The sequence below is a fragment of the Coffea eugenioides genome, chromosome 5 (assembly GCF_003713205.1).
Source record: "Coffea eugenioides isolate CCC68of chromosome 5, Ceug_1.0, whole genome shotgun sequence".
Lineage (NCBI taxonomy): Eukaryota > Viridiplantae > Streptophyta > Magnoliopsida > Gentianales > Rubiaceae > Coffea > Coffea eugenioides.
The window spans coordinates 40,515,270-40,523,326 of record NC_040039.1 but is presented as its reverse complement, the minus strand read 5'-3'; the positions used below and the strand labels follow the sequence as shown (position 1 = coordinate 40,523,326).

Genomic DNA, 8,057 nt, shown 5'->3' with positions numbered 1-8,057 from the left:
TTCTCCAACGAGCGGTCCAGCGAAAAGTGACCCTTTTTCAAGAAAAGATGCGCAAGAACTGGTTGAATTTGAGTTAGCATACAAGCCAACGGTACATTATATCTTGGCAATTAGTAACCCCGACAAAATAATCCTTTAGTGTTTGACAAAAGGATTAGCTGTTTGGTTTTCTCCGTTTGGATTAGCTGTTTTTTGGGATATTTTTAAAAAACTTTGCTGTAGCAGAGTTTTTAGAGTATATTTTGAAATATTTTTAAAAAATATTTAAGAATATTTAAGAGTAGAAGAGTTTCTAAAATATATTTTAAGATATTTTTTAAAATTTTAAAAAAATTTAAACTAATTTTTAGATTACCTTTTAAAGTACTTTTTAAAAATTTTATTGTATTTGAAAAATTAATTTTTAAAAAACACTCCAAAAACAGGGAGTTTTAAACATTTCCTATTCCCCCCCCCCCCCCCCTCTTTCCTATCTCGCCAATTTTTACAGGGGAAATTATTTCTTCAAAAAGCATTGCTTTAGATTATTGATAGTTAGGAGTTAGGACCCCTCGAAAGGTCTTTGCATTAGATGTTTAGAAATGTATTGCACTGAAGAACCCTTTTTACTCCGTCAAGAGTGGTTCTCCTTTCTTGTCCTCCCATTTATTCAACCTTCTCTGAGCAATCTCCACCTGCATTCCAGTTAATATAACAGCTTAGATTAACCAAAACTACTGTGGCTTTACCATCCATACCTGAGTGCAATTGAATGCAATTTCAATAGCTACTGTCCCTCTTTGATTGGGTAAAGAGTGGAATCTAAAGTTTGCTTGAAACTTTGTCAAGATTTGGACTCTTAACGATTATCGAAACTTTAGAGTGCTGCTTTAAAGTTGAGATATTTAACAAGAAACTAGAAGAATCACCTCTCTGTTCCAGTCTGTCTGATAAGTGGACCATATCAAGATGATAGTTTGCATCAATGTGGGCGCAAATCATGCCAGTCCAGATACCCTGAATGCCACGGAAATCTCAAGTCAGATTAAATACTGATGGTAGCCAAGATGAATCATACTCAATTTGTTGTTACTTGGATAAAATGTATTTTTTGGTTGTGGAATTCAGACAAAATTCTGGATCATGCTTGCAGGTGTTTCATAGGATGACCATGTGGAAATGATTTTTCCGGTTAGGGGAGGAAATTAAAGAAAATTGTGTGATGCATTGTAGAATCCAGAGACTGAATCTTGTTACCTTGGCACCCAGATTGAAGTAGAATCCCAGCAATGCACCAAGAGGGATCCCAACAATGTAATAGCAGCACACATTCACACATGCAACAAATGATTGCCAACCACACCCCACAGCAACACCTACAAGAAGCACGTTTGACACCAAGCTTTTACTTTGGAGTAGGAAATGGCACAAACATAATTTTCACTTCTTGTTTCCTTTCTACTTGGGGCAAAATTTTATATACCGAGATAACATTATTTGGAGATGCTATCCAGTAAACTAATGAATCCAGAAAGAAATCTGTTGTAGGACTATTAGAAATGCTTACCAGACAAAACTGGTTGAATCCCATTCAGAACCAGTGCGAGTGAGAGCAACGGACACATATCAGAGACAGCATCAGAAACAACTTGACCACCTGTGAACAGATAGCTAATCTGATGGCGCGATGCGAGAATAACAAGGGCAATGATGAGTGTGATAACAAATGACAAGCTTGTGACGATCGTAACGGAAAATGCAGCTGCCTTGGGCCGTGCAGCACCGAGCTCGTTGCCCACTCTCACGCTGTTCACAAATTTGCAGCAGGAGAAGTTGTTACAAACGCAAATTCAAGAGAGCCCCGGGTAGTCAGATGCATCAGATGAACTGAAGAAAGAAAGAAAGAAAGAGGATAATACATAACAGGGCTAACCTTGCTGCTGCATTGAATCCTATAGAGACCGTAAATACCCAACCCAAGATTGTCATGCTGCAAATGAATGCAAGATATTAGACAATCTGATGCGCTCTATGACTACCAATGTAGAATACTAAGAAAAGGTTCTACATCAAAGCTAGTAAATTATTAAAGATCCGATGTGGAAACTAGAGAACTGAATTATTAACGATTCTAATGCCTAAAAGTTGCATAGCTTAAGTAGGAAAGATTCGAGAAGGGCTTTTTCTCCTTACCAAATAGAGAGGGCGTCCAAAGAAACCTCAGGATTCGGAAGCATTCCTGATAAGAGAACAAGAATCTGGAAATACCAAGCTTCCAAACACAACATCACACCAGAGGCAACAGACAACTTAAAGAAGCTCCAAAGCCCGTGGAAGGCCTGAAAGCTGAATCCACGCCAGGTTTCTCTAGTCCTTTTGCTATACAAAATGTAGATAAACTGCCCGATCACGATTATCCACCAAGACAAGCTCAACACCAATGATGCACCTAAGAGTCCAAGTCCAAGCTGGTAAATTGCAACCCAGCTCAGAATGGCATGCAAAACAACCGTACCAGCTGAAATGAAAGCACTGGGAGCCACAATGCTCTGAGCCTGGAGAAACTTCTGAATAGGGAAGTTCACAGCATAGGCAAAAATTTGAGGGATAAGGCCATAGGTGAACACGGCTGCTGCACTGGCAATTTTTTCTGATTCACCGAGTAATAGGAGGATAGGTTTGCAGAATATGTAGACAAACATGATGAAAACCGCTGTTATTGAAAGGAGAATAGTTGATCTTTGAAGATAAATTCCAAGCATATCCAGTTTTTGTGCCCCAAATGCTTGTCCACATAAAGTTTCCACTGCACTGCCCATGCCAAGCTGTTCATAAAACGTCAAATTCATTTCCTCACCAATCTCGAGTTTGTCAACTTTCAAGAATTCCAATTTGAAACTCCAATTGAACAAGTACCAGCCAACAATTCAGCACCATGCCATGAAAGATTACTTAACATCTAATTTATTTCTTATCCAATTATTTGAACAATTTATGAGCAATCCATTACACTCATGAGGATTTAATATAAAACTAAATCTTTTCTTTGTCATCATGCCTGGCACTTCGGGAAATATAAATCTGAGTACTCGGACCAACTTTTTATCTTTATTTACTAAAGGACAAATGGGAAGAAGACAACACAATGGTAATGAAGTGAAACTACATAACTAAATAGTTAAATATCAACTGTATCACATGAATTAGATCTTTTTTCTGAAAAGCTTCAGCATGCATGATGCAATAGCCTTGCTGCCTAAAGTCTATGGTACAAAGAGCAAGATTAAAAAAAAAAAAAAAAAAAAAAGGAACTGTGCTTTTGGAAACTTCTTTTGGTATTAATGGAAATTTATGTTCGCATTTGGGCAACAGGAAAAAAATTTAAATTCTCCTCTAAATCATGAATGGGGGGGGGGGGGGGCAATCTCTTCAAAAACATAATAATGAGGAGACATTTTAATTAATAGGCAACTTGATTTGGAATACAAATCAAGAAAACGACTGAGGCCCATCCTTGTTGAAAAATAAAGAACAAAATAAGTACTTGTTTATGCCTAATGGAAACTTCTTGTCTGAAGAAGACCATACACTGCCCAAAAGTCATAATAGTTGAGGCCAGGTCGCTTTCATAAAAAAGGCATTGACAAATGGACAAAACAAGGAAAAAAAAAAGGTCAATAGGACAAAAACAATAGACAGTAGTACAAAGAAAGGTAAATGTACAGAACAAACACTATATTGAGAAACTACTACAATAACTATACCCACAAAAATCCAACATTTTGATGGTTTTAGTAAAGTCGTATATAATAAGAAACTTGAAAAAATTGTCCATTTCAGATGTGGCCTGTCGTTTGAACAAACTGGTTTTTTAGTGTTAAAATGACTCTCCACTTTGCAGAAGTCAGATTAACATGCATTCTTTGTCCAAAAACTTGCGTTAGAATTGCGCAATCCTAGTCATTTGTTAATTGCTTTGAAGTCCATTCAATCATTATAGTAAACCAAATCACAAAAGATTATGTATATTAACCAAAAGTTTAAAAAACCAAAATGATAGTGTATACTTCATAATTGTAATGTGAACAAATAAATCAATGTTACAAAGTTTTTGTAAATAATTTACAATAGTCAGCAGAGTCTGAAAAAACAAGAGAAAGAAGAAGAGGAGAAACAAACAACACAGTTGACATTAAACTTGTTGCCTTCCAACCTACAAATCGGTTATTGGTAGATGCCATCCATGTTTTCATTTGAATAAACTGTCCTCTTTTTTCTTTTCTTTCTTTTTTTTTCTCTTTCAAACTGGAAGACTAAAGGGATGATTACTCCCAAAACTAATGAAAGATTAAAGATGTTGAAAGAAATTCCTTGGTTCTAAACCTTGTAGCAACAAAACTTGACCACATTTAATACCATTCCAAAATCAGTCTAAATTTCAACTTACCTCAAAGCCAAGATCTCTCTTCGGGAAGATGAAAAATAGATAAAGAATTACTCAACGGTTGACGTTTGCAGATAATGTTTGCAATAGAGTTTCTTGTCAAAGGAGGATAAGAAAAAGAAAGTAGTTCCTGATCCATCACAAAAAAGGAAAAAAAGAGAAATAATAATAATAACAAAATAAAAGAAAAACCCCACTAGTTGATCTAGTATATGAATGAAATTGTTCTTTAGAAAGATTCAAAATGTGGCACTAGTTCAATAAGAGACTTTTACATGCCAAAGTTTCACTATCACGGTATTGTCACTAGCTGGAAAACTAAGGGGAGTTAAAAAAAGGTACTTTAAAGAAGAAAACCCCTTAAATTGATTAACCAAAAAGATCAAGAAAAGGTGGAAAGTCAAAGGTCCTCCTTTTAATTATCAGCCATGATTTCATCCATCCTCTTCCTTTAATTTATTTTACAAAAGTGAAAAATGCACTACATATGCTCAAATCTCACAACCCTGTAACACCAAATCATTTATCTACAATTCTTTTCACAAAATCAATATGCACCATAAAGTTACTAAAATAGAGGGATCATGCACATAAATCATGATCCACCTTTTCCAAGCCTATGTAAAACTTTTTTGTAGTATGAATATGTGGCAGTGTACGAGAGATCAGAGAAAGTTTTTACCATGACACCGTAAGCAAAAGTCTGGATACCATTATTCCCAAGATTAGCAGCAGCAAGTTCAAGATTTCCAAGATGACCAGAGAAAATCTGTGTAAAAACAGACATAAAATAGTTAACCATATAGACAGCTGCAGCAGGAGCGGCCAACCGGACCAAAAGCTTCAGTTCAATCCATGTCGCAGTGACAACTCGCTTAGCAATCGGAACATCAGTGTTATTCAACACCCTTTCTAGTTGAACACTTAATTCATTTTGGCTTTCTTCTTCTAGTGTTTTGGCCTTTGGGTTCAAGGTTGGTGTCTCTGCTGCATTATTGTTGTGGTTGTTGTCGAGTGGAGGAAGAAGTAAAGGTTGGTTTAGGCCATTGTGGTTGGAACCCATGTTGGAGATTTGGTTACCGTGCACCACCGTGTACGGTGGTGGTGGTGGAACAACTAGCTGGGTGGGTTGGCTTTTGGTTTTTTGGGGAGGTGAAGTTATGGGAGAGACGGGAGGGGACTAGATGTTATATAGGACTTCTCAGTGGTCTATTGCATGAAAAACCACTGAAAAAATAAGTAATAAATTATGGCAAAGTTGTGAATCTCTTTGCATTCCTTCCTCCAGAAAAAAAAAAAAAAAATCATCTCTATGCATTCCTTATACTTTGGACCCATGGAAACCGTTGGTACAAATTATTGTGATAGATAACTCAAGTGAGATTTCTGTGGCCAATTCGCAGATATGAACTAGTCCTGTTCAAACTTATTATTACCTTGTCATGTTTCGCCTTTTTCAATATTTCAAAATTCGAGTCACACCACAATTCTTTTATCTAACATTTCACTTTTACCCTTTATAAGAGGTGATTTAAAAATTTTGTGGGACTCAAAAAAGTATTCTTATGTGAAGAAGGAAGTACCATAAAAAAACAAAGGAAGTGGTGCGTTAGTGGCACCACAATTATATTTGTGATGCAGTTTGTCATGTGGATCTTACAGCCAAGGAAAAGGTTTGAATGACATGGGATCCAAAAATCATTTATTAATATAATACTAAGGCATAATGAGTTTTTTATATAACCTTGGCCACCAACAGTATTTTAAAACTCTATTTGGATGTAGGTCAAAGGATCAAATCTCCTTGCCTACGTTCAAAAATTCAAGTTTCCTGGTGGTTCAGTCCCCTCTAGATTGTCTTCGGGTTTCTTCAAGTGCCCCTTCTCTCCCTTAGTATAAAGTAGCGTAGGGCTATCGTGTTAAATCAAAAAAAAAAAATTAATGATTTTTTTATATGGATGAATTGGCAAGGGTGGAAAAATTCTATTGGATTTCAACTCTTACTAAAAAGTTAGAATTTCAATAAACGTCCATTATTTCAGGACAGAGGGAATATTATTTTCAAAATATCTTTTTCTATTTTGCATCCACATATTAAATCCATTGAAAATAAAAAAAGAAAAAAGATGCATTTGTCGTAAAATTTTTGAAATTTATATCCATCACTTGAATGGTATCCACCTTTGATAAACAAATGTGAATTTTGCAGGAAAAATGATACCCGACCCATCGTTATTTTTGGTCTTTAAGGGCACAAAATAAGAGACTATATTAAAATAATATATCTTGCCTTGGCTGCTATCTTATATATTGAGCATTGCTGGATTTCACACGTAAATATGACTACTATAACAGTATACTAGTAGTGTAATCTTTTTAAAACATTTCTTCTTCTTCATTTTTTGTTTTTTAACCCTCTCACCTCTCCCACACTTCTCATCCTGCCCCAACCGTTAAGTACAAGATTCAAACCTAAACTTAAGAGTAAAAAGGACTCCAAAATTCCTTTATTTCTTCTCTTGTTTTCTAGTTACATGAAAATACTTTCATTTTTTGAGAGTTTCATATTGTATGAAGTGCCTAAGCATAAAAGAAATGCTGCAACTCGTGTTGGGAAAGATTAATTTAGAGATACATGAAGTTTTGTAAGAGAATCAAAATGTTACTACTCTCTCTCTCTCTCTCTTGTTTCTCAAAAATGCAATTTATTGTCTAAAAGGTATAATAATAAAATAGTTTCAAGACTTCAATATTGTGGCTTAGGTACAAAATTATATTTCTTTTCCACTTTTTAATTAATTTTGATTTTACAAATTTTCTGGGCTGAATTAATATGGTATATCTACTCAAATTTGGTGATTTTTTTTTGGTGTCTTTAAGTAAGACAGCATATAAGGCACGATTATGCCTCAAGCAGTTGAGAAGACAAGGACAGAGTCAAGAGCAAGTGGATCATCATGGCACGGGTGGTCTTCCGAAGTTGGTTTCATAGTTTAATAAGTCCCATAATCTATATATATATAGTAGGTTTTCACTCAATTTATGATTATATGATCTGTACAAGCATGAAAGTTTACTACGTAAGAATACTAATCAAAATAGCAAGAATACTTTTTCCAGAGCTGCTATAATATCCACCACTTACAAAAGTTTTTGACATATTTTTATATTACTTTTATTTAATTAAAGAACTAAAGCACTCTTTATTCACAATTAGTTGTTCATTGATGTCTTTATTATTTATTTTCCAAAAGGGCATGGAGGACACCGGTATTGGCTTAATAATTTTTTTGAAATAAAAGTGACATTGCTTGCAGGAAGAAAAGTCTGAAAAGATAAAATGAAATAGGAAGAGACCTGAGAGAAGGAGGTGGCAATAATTTTTTTCTTTTTCTTTTTTGCAGAGATAGTAATAGAAGAATTTATTGTGCTGAATGGCAGATGGTGGTTGAAAGATGAGAGCAATTTTGGATTATCAGTGAAAGTTGTTTTAACGTTTTAATGAAATAAAATATAATAAAAGTGGCTTAGAAGCTTATAAAGGTGTGGCAACACGATTTTTCTTTTTTCTTTTTTTGATAAATCACTATATGGATTCACTAACCTGAGTTTGGGCTGCTAAATTTGCTTTAAT

At 35.0% G+C, this 8,057-nt stretch overlaps 1 pseudogene; it reads right to left on the bottom strand.

The window, feature by feature from the left end:
- Positions 1 to 605: 605 nt before the first annotated feature.
- LOC113772363 lies at positions 606 to 5,363 on the bottom strand (annotated as a pseudogene).
- Between the last annotated feature and the right edge of the window lie 2,694 nt (positions 5,364 to 8,057).